The sequence below is a fragment of the Rhyacophila brunnea genome, unplaced genomic scaffold (genome assembly GCF_057557595.1).
Source record: "Rhyacophila brunnea isolate RB1 unplaced genomic scaffold, BYU_Rbru_1.0 scaffold_9, whole genome shotgun sequence".
Classification (NCBI taxonomy): Eukaryota; Metazoa; Arthropoda; class Insecta; order Trichoptera; family Rhyacophilidae; genus Rhyacophila; species Rhyacophila brunnea.
Genome location: NW_028233361.1, coordinates 21,332,035 through 21,347,091, shown reverse-complemented (window position 1 = coordinate 21,347,091; position 15,057 = coordinate 21,332,035).

The window sequence follows — 15,057 nt, the reverse complement described above, 5'->3', positions numbered from 1 at the left end:
ATAAAACACTAGTACTAGTGACTAGTGAGTAGCTTTTTAACTAAAAATGCATTTACCTACTGCAAATTCCAATATTTTCCGAAGATAAGCCAATAAATTTTTCGAAACTAATGTGATACGTCAATATAAACCATACCGTATATTAGGATCTCCGTTAAAGACTGTTATAGCAAGTAGGTATAACAATTTTCTTATTCGTAAAATAAAACGCAGTACACTTTTTTTTTTTGTTATATAAATGACTATACTCCTCGGGTATTTATGTGAACACAAATTTAGTCGTTGCGATATGTAGATATAGAGCACCATTGTCGAAAACCTAACTTTGTCAATTTTTATGCTAGAGACCTGAAATTTTTACAGGACATGCACAAAAAATATGATATTATAAAAAGCGGTGGCCGCATGTTATAACCTTAGCGTTGCAACCCTTTGCATGTGTCCGTATAAATGTTACTTGGCACACTTGACAAATCCGCAAAAGTCACGCACAGAGAATGAATTCCACCCCATGAAAAGTCTGCCTTCATTAAGAAGCGCCTCTCAAGCCTTTCCCAGGATTGACATTATCATATAACAACGTTCGGTCTTCGGTCCCGCCTTGTGGCTCAGTTTTGTTCCAGCGTAACCCTCAGATGCAAGGCCAGACGCCTCCTGGGTATTGTTTATGATTTCCTCCTTGAGTTGCTCTTCTGTTGTCTCAATGGGAACATTAAACATTCTGACGCGGAGAAGCTTTCTCCCCAACTTTAAGCCAGCCTCAGTCAGCCCAGGGGCAGCCATGAACCGCTAAGTCTCGTCGTCACTTTTGGGATGCACGATGATCCTGCCTCCCCGGATCCTGCGTACCCCGTTGATGTGCACTCCCAAAGTTTCAGGCACTATAGTTTTCATGACCGCTTCTTTTGTGGCAGTCGATTCTTGACCCTCCTTAGTTGGGTAAAACATCACCCCAGGCCTGGCGACAGCTTTCGTAGGAATGGGTAGCCATTCGGAGGCTCTAGTTGGTTGAGCCTCTCTACGGGTTACGTCACTCCAAAGAGCCCCGGGAGGAGCATTAGAAAGAGCCTGGATGATGGCTCGCGTTAAGGAGGCACGATCCTTCACAATCGCCTCCAGCTCTATCGCCATGGCCCACGTTTCAGTGATTGCCATCTAATGCTCCGCGGCCACTGCGTTCACGATTGCTCTGGCAAAACGACTGTCCTTCTCGAGGGTGGCAAGCGCCCTATTGATGGCAAGCGTCGCCCTGGATGCACTCTCCTGAGATTCGGAGAGAATGTTTAAAGCCACGGGACTGATTTCTTTGCAAGATGCTGAGGCTGAACCACCCCAAGACTTAACGCCTTTGCCCTTAGAAGTGGAAGCGCTTTGCTTGCCACTTTTCCCTTTTCTTTTTCTTTATCAGGCCTTTTATCCTTGACCTTGGAGGCCAGCTTGGGGTTATCAATACCCTCAGCCACGTCCGACTTCCACTTTCTAGTGGACATTCCTTTGACTTGCATGGGGTCTCCTTTGTGGTTGACCATGGCACGCTAGGTAGTAAGTTATTTCGCTAAGTGATCATATAAATCGTTTAATTAGTGTTAAGCTAGCTGTAATTAAATTTGGTGTTTCGTCAAAATTTATTAACGTTATACAAAGTGTTTCAATTTAGTACATCTTAAATTATTTTATTAATAATATTTACTACGTAGCTTATAACCAAACAGGATAGTTTAATATATTTTTTTTTGAGTGAGTGAATGTACTAATAATATTTCTATGACCGTGCTATAACTTTTGAAAGCCTAAATAATTGCAAAATTTACACATCACAATTATAAAGGATCGTGCATGGCCGTTATACGTTATATTTAAAAAAAAAACTCAAGTTTTACTCGTGATTTATATTGTTAACACCAGTATATAGACAGCGTCATTCCATTTTGGAACGGCGCGCATAACCCCCGAATCGACATTAAAGTGAAAAGATACAAAGTTATTTATACGCTTACGTAACTCGTGACGAGCGTTACCTAGCGTGCCATGGTCAACCACAAAGGAGACCCCATGCAAGTCAAAGGAATGTCCACTAGAAAGTGGAAGTCGGACGTGGCTGAGGGTATTGATAACCCCAAGCTGGCATCCAAGGTCAAGGATAAAAGACCTGATAAAGAAAAAGAAAAGGGAAAAGTGGCAAGCAAAGCGCTTCCACTTCTAAGGGCAAAGGCGTTAAGTCTTGGGGTGGTTCAGCCTCAGCATCTTGCAAAGAAATCAGTCCCGTGGCTTTAAACATTCTCTCCAAATCTCAGGAGAGTGCATCCAGGGCGACGCTTGCCATCAATAGGGCGCTTGCCACCCTCGAGAAGGACAGTCGTTTTGCCAGAGCAATCGTGAACGCAGTGGCCGCGGAGCTTTAGATGGCAATCACTGAAACGTGGGCCATGGCGATAGAGCTGGAGGCGATTGTGAAGGATCGTGCCTCCTTAACGCAAGCCATCATCCAGGCTCTTTCTAATGCTCCTCCCGGGGCTCTTTGGAGTGACGTAACCCGTAGAGAGGCTCAACCAACTAGAGCCTCCGAATGGCTACCCATTTCTACGAAAGCTGTCGCCAGGCCTGGGGTGATGTTTTACCCAACTAAGGAGGGTCAAGAATCGACTGCCACAAAAGAAGCGGTCATGAAAACTATAGTGCCTGAAACTTTGGGAGTGCACATCAACGGGGTACGCAGGATCCGGGGAGGCAGGATCATCGTGCATCCCAAAAGTGACGACGAGACTTAGCGGTTCATGGCTGCCCCTGGGCTGACTGAGGCTGGCTTAAAGTTGGGGAGAAAGCTTCTCCGCGTCAGAATGTTTAATGTTCCCATTGAGACAACAGAAGAGCAACTCAAGGAGGAAATCATAAACAATACCCAGGAGGCGTCTGGCCTTGCATCTGAGGGTTACGCTGGAACAAAACTGAGCCACAAGGCGGGACCGAAGACCGAACGTTGTTATATGATAATGTCAATCCTGGGAAAGGCTTGAGAGGCGCTTCTTAATGAAGGCAGACTTTTCATGGGGTGGAATTCATTCTCTGTGCGTGACTTTTGCGGATTTGTCAAGTGTGCCAAGTAACATTTATACGGACACATGCAAAGGGTTGCAACGCTAAGGTTACAACATGCGGCCACTGCACTAGAAAAGAGCATGACCGAGCGGACTGCCCCACCGCTGACGAACCGGGCAAGTGCCCTGCGTGCACCCGCTACAAGAAGCCGAACGGCCACTTGGCGACCGACCCCGACTGTCCTGCGTGCCTACACGCTATTGAGGAGGAAACGACGTACCCTATAAAAACCATTATAAGTCTGAAAATAGCGTTTTTAGATTTATTAGCTTTTTATAATATCATATTTTTTGTGCATGTCCTGTAAAAATTTCAGGTCTCTAGCATAAAAATTGACAAAGTTAGGTTTTCGACAATGGTGATCTATATCTACATATCGCATCGACCAAATTTGTGTTCACATAAATACCCGAGGAGTATAGTCATATATATCAATAAAAAAAGTGTACTGCGTTTTATTTTACGAATAAGAAAATTGTTATACCTACTTGCTATAACAGTCTTTAACGGAGATCCTAATATACGGTATGGTTTATATTGACTTATCACATTAGTTTCGAAAAATTTATTGGTTTATTTTCGGAAAATATTGGAATTTGCAGTAGGTAAATGCATTTTTAGTTAAAAAGCTACTCACTAGTCACTAGTACTAGTGTTTTATTATCAAAATATTATATTATTGAATATAAAACAAACAAAATATAAAATAATTATTTTGTACTAATATACTGCCTCCATAAGCAAAAACACAGCTAATGGGAAAAAATTAAAAATTTAAGTAAGTATGAAGTGACATACCAGATAAAATTCTGAACATAATTGCATAACAAAATAAACTGGAAATCATTTATTTTAATAAAGAAATCATCATAATGTGTTCACTTCTTTTGCAAAAATTTTAGGTTTTTCGAAGCAACAAAACAGTAAATAATTATTCATAAGCAAAAACACAGCACATCTATCGATTTGCTGTGTTTTTTGCTTAAAAACGCTGGCTTACTGTTTTTTTGTTTGTGATTCTTGAATTTTTACATAAACGTAATACCGCAATATGTAACTGGTAATAATGAGATAACCTCAAATTAACCATTCACTAACTTCATATCGCCCTACATTTTTAATGATATTTTAATACACAAATGCGATTAAGTTCTAAATTGGATTAAGAATCGTGAAAAAAAGATTCTCAACTTTATTTTGGAGAGTATGCAATTGGATAAACTTGATCAAAATGCTAAAACATCCAATTAAATTATAATGGCAAGTAAAATGCTAATGACCAGTTATTTACTTTTTTATTACTCCATTTAAATATCTTGCTAATTATATCTAATAGCCAACTACTGAAAACGCGCCAGCCCATTAATGTCTCTGAACATTTGATATTTAAAAATAATGCAAACGGAAATTCCTCAATATTCCTTTTTTCCAATGCGAGCCGCATTACTGCTTCTACGTTTACATCTGTCAACTGGCTTCAATATTTGTTTTTTATGAAGTGCATTACACTAAATAATCTTTCACAGTATACAGTAGTAGGAAAAATTTACAATATTAACTCATTTAGTGCTGACACTGCGACTGGCGCGTTCGGCGCGACTGGCCATTAGATATAGTTAACATGATATTTAAATGTGGTAATTAAATAATAATTAACAGGTCAGCAGTTTATGGATCATTTTTGAGCGTGGAAAAAAAGTAATGTGTATTAAACCAATTTCATAATTTTATAAATACATTTTGGAAATATTATTCTGTAAAGTGCTGGTGGCCGCATGCGGCCACCAGGGCCACACATGGAAACCACTGGTGTAGACCCTACATGAAGGACATGATGATTGTCAAAGCCGTCAGAGGCAATAATGGAAAAGAAGAAATGCATAATTCAAAAATAAGGAAGAGTAATGCCTACAAATAGGATGACGTTTTATGAGTCCTCTCACCAAAACTGACGGATTTTTGTATATTTTAAAATATTTATTGTCATTCCAATATTATTTAATAAATAAAATACCATAACAAGTATTTAATTTTTCAAAAATATCCATAAAATTTAAATTATAAGCAAAAAACATATTTACTGTTTTTTCCCTTATGAAACTGACATTTTTCCATTCAAAATCATAAATAAAAAGACAATAGTGGAGTTTTATCATTGGCGGCTGCTCCTTTAGGTTGATTGGTCATTAACCCACCAAAAATAAATATCTTACAATCTATGTAGGTTATAATCTAAGATGTAGGTACAATGTCTTATAATTATCGGCTAACTCGTCAACTCGGGACGCACGCTAACCGTGTGTATAAAATTTAAACACAATGAATCACGATCGGTTGCTGTAGAGTGTATACCTTGGGTCATTTCTAAATCTGCCGGGATAAAATATTTATTAATATTTCTCTTTCTCTCTCATTTTTCGTATGTCAGACGAAGAGAAGCACAAAGCCTTTTTCTTTTTCTTTATAATATTTTGTCGCCGCATTAGGCGTCATTTAGGTCATTACCAGAAATGAAAGAGATGTAAATTTTCAATGTGTTAAAATGAAACAGGTATAAAATGAGCGAGCGTGTTTTGTTTTCGTAAACCTTTTTGTACTTATTTGTTATCGCTTCCTATTGCTTGAAATTTTTATATGCAATTTCAATGTTTGTATGCAGTGTAGTTTAAATCCAACCTTATAGTAATACGCATCGACTGCATTTATTGTGTTAAACCATTGTATACAAGTTATCGATTAAAATGTCATCTGCTATATTAATCATAAAATTTACCTTCTAATAAAATCACTGGAAATATAAAAAGTGTTTTATATATATAAATGATCTCGCCGTTCCATAACAGTATACAACACTTTTTTTCTGACAGTGATAGTTAAATGGAAAATGAAGCTAAAAGCTACGGTGTTTTTATTAAATGTGTTTGATTGTTTGATGTGCAATGGACACTTTTTTAAAGAGTAAGCAGGTACCTATCTATAACAATTTCTCGCACTTCTTTTATAATGTATAAAAACCCAATTTGCAATACGTTTTTTAAGTATACAACGAAAAGCCAAGTTCAAATAATATTATTACTTATTTTAAAATGACCCACTAAGTGTTTAAGCCTAAGGCCGCCAATGAGTTTTATAATCAATATTTTTGTAATTTTGCTATTTTTATTTAATCAAAATATCAAATTTTAAATATCAATTGGTTTTTAAATCTAGTACCTACTCTCATATACATACCTCGTATTAATTTATTGAATATGATCTTTTTAAAATATGAAAACTAGCAAACATAGTAATTTTTATTTTATCCAAGTTAAATCGGTCGGAGTTATTGCGAGGAGAGATGAGGATGATGAGGTAGGTAGATGGACTTCAATGGATCGAAGGTAGATGCGTTTTTGAGTAAATATCAGTTTATTCTCCTCAACAATACTTGAAACAATTCTTACAGACAGTATATTTAGTATTAAGATTAAATTGATAAAGTTAAATTATAATGGCGTGTTTTTATGAGAAAAGTTTAAACTGAATGCGACGAGCAGAGATTCGACTATATGTTACAAGGATTTGACGACATGTGTTATCAGATTCGCCCCGCTTTGAGCTTTTATAGAAATTATAACAAAGAAAGGTTATCTGAGGTCAGGGCGTTGACTGGTGACCACCTGTCACTTGTTTACTGTGAGTTTACTAAGTACAAGCAAATCTGATAAGTATGCACATTTCCGGATTGCTTTATATGGCAATGCAATATTGAATAATGCGTACTTCGTTACAAAGTTGCTAAATAATTCTTATGAATAATTACATTTTATCAAGAAAGTACATGTGTTATGATGAAATTTGATGTCTTGCAAATTGCTAAGAAAGTTGACTGACCTGACGTCGTATGCCGTCAGTCAGATTGTGAATCATGCAATACGCCTTTCTTATCAACTAGTTTACATAGTAACAAATATTATTAGATACTTAAATATATTATGATAGTTTATATCTAATGATGAGGTTCCATGCTAGTCACCATAGACCCTCCCCCTAGCGATCTGGTGTGGCAGGTCGTGATGCAGGAAGATAGAGGTGTGTAGCATGGTGACTCTTGCGTTATAGTTGTCTTGGTGGTGCTCGAGATCCTGGGACGTCTGTCCTGATGTCCTTGAGGATCCTTTTTGTGAGGTGCTTCTTGCAAAGCATCCACAACAGGAAACTGGTTGCTGCTGCGATGATGATGATGACCATTGCAAAAGTTGTCCAAGAAAGCTGGTTGGCTGCTGATGTGTGCCACCCGCGGCGGCTTGTGACAGTACGATTTCCTCTTTTGTCTGCTGGGAACCCATGTTATCGGATGTTGTCGTTAGTAACTTGATTCGGTGATGCTCTCGTTTTTCAAACTGGTTAGTTCAGCTGTGTGGTCCGATATATATTGTTATTTTCTTGCTTGCGGAGCGTTTTGTCGTTGTGAAAAACATACTGACCTATATTTCGGTCACTCGTATGGTTTTTTTTTTTGCTTGCACTGGTTTTGTAATAACAATGAAACTCGTGTCGTCGTTTTGCAATTCGACACTTGGACATTACGGCGCGTGCCGTTTGCGATATTTATGGTTCATTGTTCTTTCGCATTCTGCTGACCCAGTCTCTCCGGGAAACGGACACGTCTCCCAGCTCGAGTTACAAATTGTGTTTGTCCGAGGCCAGTTCCCTTTGTCGGCGTTGCTTGTGTATGCGAATTATTTTCGTTAAACAAATATGCCGGTTTTAAACGATCGATTGAGACCGTGATATTTTTTCCATGTTTGCAAATGACATAAGTACGCGTGTTGCGTGTTATGACTTCATATGGTCCATTGAACGGGGATTGAAGTGGAGTCTTGACTGTGTCATCACGTATAAACACGTATGTTGATTTGCTGAGGTCCTTGAAAATAAATACCCGCTTTTCGCCGTGTTGTTGACTTTTCACATGCTGTAGCTGTTGGAAATGCCTTTTTAGTCTCGTGACGAAGTTACTAAATAATTCTTATGAATAATTACATTTTATCAAGAAAGTACATGTGTTATGATGAAATTTGATGTCTTGCAAATTGCTAAGAAAGTTGACTGACCTGACGTCGTATGCCGTCAGTCAGATTGTGAATCATGCAATACGCCTTTCTTATCAACTAGTTTACATAGTAACAAATATTATTAGATACTTAAATATATTATGATAGTTTACATCTAATGATGAGGTTCCATGCTAGTCACCATAGAGTTATACAATTTGTAGATCGATCAAAATAAGTTAAATAAAGTGATATGAATGACAACGGATATTAAACGATGTTTTGTTGATAAATAAAAAAACTCTACGTAATCGATTGGATTCGATAACATAATGTATCATTTAAAGAAAATACTACTTGAAAGCCAACCGTTTAGAAAAATACAGATTCGTACCATGATTATTTAAATTTTAAACTAAATACAGTATAACCTCTATTTTACGTTTTTAAGGGACTGTAAAAAAAACCTAATTGGAGGGAAAATGTAAAAGGGGGGTATTGAAAAAAAGAACAATAAAATTTTATGTTTCTAAAAAAATAACGTTTTATTAAAAAACAACATTCAATTAAAATTTTTATTGAAAAAATCATGTACATATGTATACTAGTTTGTTGCATTTTTGTTTTTTTGTTATGTAATTCTCTTTTTACAATATAAACATTTAAAAGTGTCATATTGGATATCAGCAAAGTTTGTAAAGTAGGTTTTTAAACCCTCGGTGAACCTCATTGCTTCTTTTTTTGTTGGAATATCAACCTCGTCTTCATCAGACAGTTCTTCAGAAGCGCGCGTAACTCGCATATTTTTAATATTTCCGACGTAAATCGCGGGAAATAAAAACGTAAATGCGGGTATTAAATGTACTGAAATACATCGGGACCGAAAAAATTACACGCAATTGCCAGAAAAACGTGAATACCGGGCACGTACAAACGAGGTTATACTGTATTACAATGTTGGGGAAGTACATACTTATTTTAACTTTCCAAATGTATTAATGCAATCATGACACCTCGTATTAATTAACATAACTGAATTCAATTAAAACATAGGTACTTATTCTGATGTTTCATGATTTATGTTGACAATAAAATATAATCCATCTATGTTTAGTAATCGGTAATTAAACTCATATCAACAATAAACATTAGCAAAACACAACGATAGTTAATATGATCACTGAATCAGTATTTATAAGCTTATAATTACAATTTTACAAGTTCAATTACAGAAGGATATTATGTTGCAAACATTGGAATACTTCACAAAGAGAATAGAAGGTAGGTACTGAAAAAGTAATCACTGTTGTTACATAAAAACTACATAATGTTGTATCAATATTATTTTAGATAGGTAATTACCTAATCGTGATTATAGAATGTGTATGTATTACAAGCTTAGTATAAATTTTATATGAATTTGACTTCTGCTGATGAACAGTTTAATAATGCGATCTCATTTTATAACGAAAGTGAATTAAGCTGTCTTTAAATAATAATTAGGTTATAAATAACACTTGTATTAGTTTTATTAGTAGTAAAATTTTTGAAACTAATAAACCTATAAGTACATATTTTTTCCAACATTTCGATGCTTTGGTAGGTACATTTGTGCCAAATTGTTATGTATAATATTATATTCCACTAGTTATTTAATATCTTTGTATTGAACAATAATAATTATGTGTGTTCTAAACTGATATTTACTAATTTAATTGATAGCCATTCACTCAGTATATCCTTTATGTAAACTATTAACGAACTTACAATGATGTATTTAATGAAATATATTATTTCTCTGGTTTCGATAATTATATTGAATATTAATTAAATTAATATTGTTCAAGCGATATACATTATATTGTTTTTTTCTATCTATACTATATTTTTGATCTAAATTTTGTTATGAAGTAGGTATAAAAATAGATATTTTATTGATTAGTTAGTAGTGTTATGTACTAATTTCCTCACAACTTCTTTATTATTCACTTAATAATGAAAATACTTTCAAATTATAAAAACTCCGTATAAAAAAATATATATATCAATAATATAGGGTCCTTGTTAAGATTTTATAGACACGCTGTACTATTTCGAGTTAAATATTGTGCAATGTCGATTTTTCCGTAAAAGAGCGTTATAACTATAGTTTTAATTAATAAAATCGCATAGAGTAAGAAAAATGCGACGTAAAACAAGGTTTCTATCTGTTGTTATTTCTATAAGACTATTTCTATATGAGTCTGTTATGCGGAGTCAGTAATCTATTTCGTCCGCGCAAAAGCATGTTGAATTGAGTCGAAATATAAAGTGCGTAATATTATTCCAAATAAAAAAGATTTTTGGACATTACCTCAGCTGTTAATTAATTAATCATCATTTAATTTTGATGAGAATATAGACACTAATAGCATCTTTTCGATTAACTCAAATTATATTGGAAAAAACTTACTCATTTTATAGAATGAATTTAAAACTGTCAAAATTTTAGCTTTTTTGCTCTCCTGAACATTTGTGATTTCAGACTTATAGCGGTTTTTCTGGGGGCCGTCGGAAAGAAACCGCAATTATTTGAAAAGAATAATTGACTATGCTATACTTACTACGGTTTTCAATCAAGATTTTTATGTAATATAAAAGTGGGATATTAAAAAACTTCGTCGCTGATTTCGGTATTATAAGTAAATCGTTCATTTGGTCAAAGGGGTGGCGGTGTATTAATTGCCGTTCGCTCTGATCGGGTAGATAGCGTATCTGTGATTGACCATATATTTACTGGTATCGATATAATTATTGTCAAATTGCTGTGTAATGGGTCGCCTTTTATTATTAGCTGTGTTTATTTTCCGCCTCGATCATCCTGTAATACTTATAATATGTTTTTCTCATATTTTGAAAATTTGTCTATTGGCAGCTCAATTGCAATCATCGGTGACTTCAATCTTTATTCGGCATCCACCAATGTTGATTTGGAATTTGCGCACTTTCTGAACTGTATGCACTTTAAACAGTTTTCTCAAATTAAAAATATGAAATCACGCATATTGGACTTGGTCTTGGCGGATACAGATTGTAATGCACAGGTGAATGCTTGCGTTGATCCCCTTGTTCAGGAAGACGCTTACCATCCTGCTCTATTAGTTGAGTTGCCAATCAATTATCATAATTTTTCCAATAGTCGTCTTAGCGATAGCAATAATTTCAATTCTGTTAGCTCGGAAACTTTCTTTTTTAATAAATGGAATTTCTTTAAAGGCGACCTATTACAAATGTATTATGAAATGCAGAGTATTGATTGGAATGCTTTATATAGTACCGATGATATTAATAGTGCAATTGATGTTTTCTATGTAAATATTTATAGTGTATTTTCCAAGTCTTTTCCCATTAAGAAGTCTTCGGGTACTTCGCGCAGCTACCCTAAATGGTTCACTCATAGCAATATTAAATCCATTGACTTGAAAGCCATCTGTCATAAACGATGGAAGCGCTCGAAGTGCCTGAATGATTATGGTGCTTTCTCCGATATGCGCAGAAGAGTTCATCGAGCCATTGACGCTGCTCACAAAGCGTACATTGAGAAAATTTCCTTGAATTTAACCTCAGACCCGAAAACGTTTTGGACGTATGTTAGGAGCTTACGTAACTCTTCTGCACAGCTATCGTCTACCTATGTCTTTTAGGGGTAGTGTATTGAATGGATATAAATCTATCGCTGACGGTTTTGCTGAATATTTAAGGTCAGTTTATTCCACGATTCCACCAAAACTTCAATCTCAACCTGAATACTTTTCGTCTTCTTGGCCCATACTAAATATTGGTCCTCTGGATGAGTCAGATATGAAATATGCTTTCTCTAGACTATATCCGAAATCCTCAGTAGGTCTAGATGGCATTCCTCCATGGCTATTAAAAGGATGCAAAAAACTTTTAAGCGATCCTTTGTTGTATATTTTCAATCTATGTTTAAGTAAATCTACCTTCCCTGAATGTTGGAGCTTAACTCGTATACGACCGGTGTATAAAAATGGCTCGGTATCTGAAATAACTAACTTCCGACCAGTGGCTGTTTTCTCTGCACCGGTCAAACTATTTGAGTCCATTTTACATAAATATATATATACACATGTGGTTAGTCAGCTGACTGACGCTCAACATGGTTTTCGATCTACTCGATCAACAGTTACCAACCTCATGGAGTACACTGAATACATATCTCGTTCACTAGACAATCATTGTCAAGTTGATGCAATTTATACGGATATGTCAAAGGCTTTCGACCGAGTTGATCATGATATTCTTTTAACTAAACTGAGTGCAGTAGGCGGATCTATTAATTTTGTAAATTTTTTCAAATCTTATTTTTCGCATCGTTGTCAATATGTTGAGTACGCTGGGTGTGCATCTGAAGTCTTTCAAACTCTTTCAGGTGTTCCCCAAGGATCAAATCTTGGACCAATTATGTTCCTCATATCTGTCAATGATATAGTTAAAGCCATGGATGGAGTAGAATTTTTACTTTTTGCGGATGATTTGAAATTATATGCACCAATTCGCAATGAGTTGGACTGTTGCATGTTACAGAGAAATCTCTGTTCAATTGAAAGTTGGTCAAAAAAGAATAAATTAGAATTTAATACTGACAAATGCTTTTGTATTACTTTTTCTAGGTCAAGAACTCCAATTAAATACAATTTTATTATGTCAAAAAATTCTTTAAAACGTCAATCTGAGGCGAAAGATCTTGAGATAAATTTTGATTCTTCATTATCCTTTCACTCGCATATAACTTCCACGGCTCTACGTGCGAGTAAGCTTCTAGGATTCATCATGCAACAATCCAAACCATTCAAGAATCCTAATGTGTTATGTACACTCTACGTCTCATTAGTGCGTAGCATTCTTGAATATGGGTCGATTATCTGGTGTCCTTATGAAGTTTCCTATAAGCTTATTTATGAACGCGTCCAGAAGAAATTCCTTCGATGTCTTTATTTTAAAACATTTAACTATTTTCCTTTCGATAATTCGTCGGATGATTATTTTCCGACTGCCTTTCTACAAGGCATGCTAACTTTTCACTCTCTTGAATCTCGTCGGTCTCTTCTGCTGTTGAAACACCTTTGCCTGTTATCGCGAGGGATGGTTTCCAATCCTGGTGTCCTAATGAATTTGAATTTCTATGCGCCTGTCAAATACCTACGTGGTCGCAGTCATGATTTATTCTGGATTGGAACCGTTTCTTCGTGTCAAGCCTATCAGGCACCATTAGCGAGGGGTGCAAGACTAGTTAATGCGCTCCCTAAAGACATAGACTTTCTCAATGATGTACTTTGCATTTTATTTTTGAAACTGTATTTTTCTGTATAAAATTGTATATTTTTCGTTCTCAAAAATTATATTTTTCTATATTAAATTGTACTTAAGTATGTTTTGATTATTTTTTTTTTTGTTATTATTATTGTTAATATATATATATTTCTTTTTCTATATTCTCTTCTCTCTTGTGAGGGTAATGTTTGACTAATAATGTAAATCTCATGTTGTGTACGTCTTGAATTTAGATTTGTTATGTCCACAATGTTTTGTATTCTTAAATAAATAAATAAATAAAACGTCGATCTTTTCTACTTAATTATATGTAGGTACGCTTCTATGAATAGTTTTGGATTATGCTGTAAATTCAACTTGACCGTATCAATAATAAAACTGTGTGTCTCTGACTTCAAAACATATAGGTACCTACCTACCTTTAAACTTTGTTTTGACTACATCCAAGATACATAGACACAAGATATTATATTTTTTTTGACTGCCTGATCCGTTAAACCCAAAAAACTGGAATAGAAGGATTTAAATCATTTAGATATTTAAACAAATTAGATATGTCTGTGTTGTTACCACACTCTGCCGCCATTACTAGTGATCGAGATTAATTAGGTACAACATATTGTAATGTTATATAAATATAAAATAAATAATAATAATTGGACGTAAGCTATTCGGCCATGAGATTAGAAGCAGATCCATGATACATAGGCATAATAATATATTGAATTTTTTTTATTGCCTGTTCCGTTAAACTCAAAAAACTATAGCATCAATATTGATGAAGCTGACACAATTTATTGGTAGGTACCTACCAATTAAGACATAGATTTTAACGAAGGATATTTATGTTTGACAAGACTGCTGCAGACCCAAACTGTCATTGAGAACATTTGAACGGGCAAAAGGGGATAAGCAACAGTTTTGGTGAAATTGAGTTATATATTATATCATTGGAATCGCCTGATTTTTCTGCGTCGATCGGGCTATATTTCATGTCCTAACGATAACTTTTATATAACTTATGCCAACGGTAATTTATAGACCAACGAGTGATATTTTATTACTAACCAACAGAATTTTTGACAATTTGGGAAATTGTGGCGGTTAGTTTAGATTGACAAACCAAAACGTAAGCTTAAGCTCTTTTACTTTTTTGTTAATTGCGTAAATGCTCAACTCATCTAGTTTTTATCGAACATGATAAATTTGTCTGACGTCGGTTAGATTGTTTAACCTTGCAGTAAAATAATCTTTGCATGGCTATTATTATTTTATGCCTGCACCTCTAAAAACCAAATAATATATATAGCTTAGATAGTTTTTCCTGATTTTTATTTGCGTAAAAAATTTTGTTTGTCTCTGTTAACTTAAATCCAGATTGCACATTGTTTTGGCGGTAAGGAAGTTTTTACTTACCATTTTTTTTTTAAATCAAAACTGGTATACAGCTTCTGATCCTGATTTCTTTTCGCATAAAATTACAAATTTAAATCAACTTGAGATATGAACATTGTCGGTTATTTCCTACGCTCGATAAACAAAGTGTCGTATGAGCTGTATTAGCACAAAAATCTTTCGGATGTTGTGAGTCAAG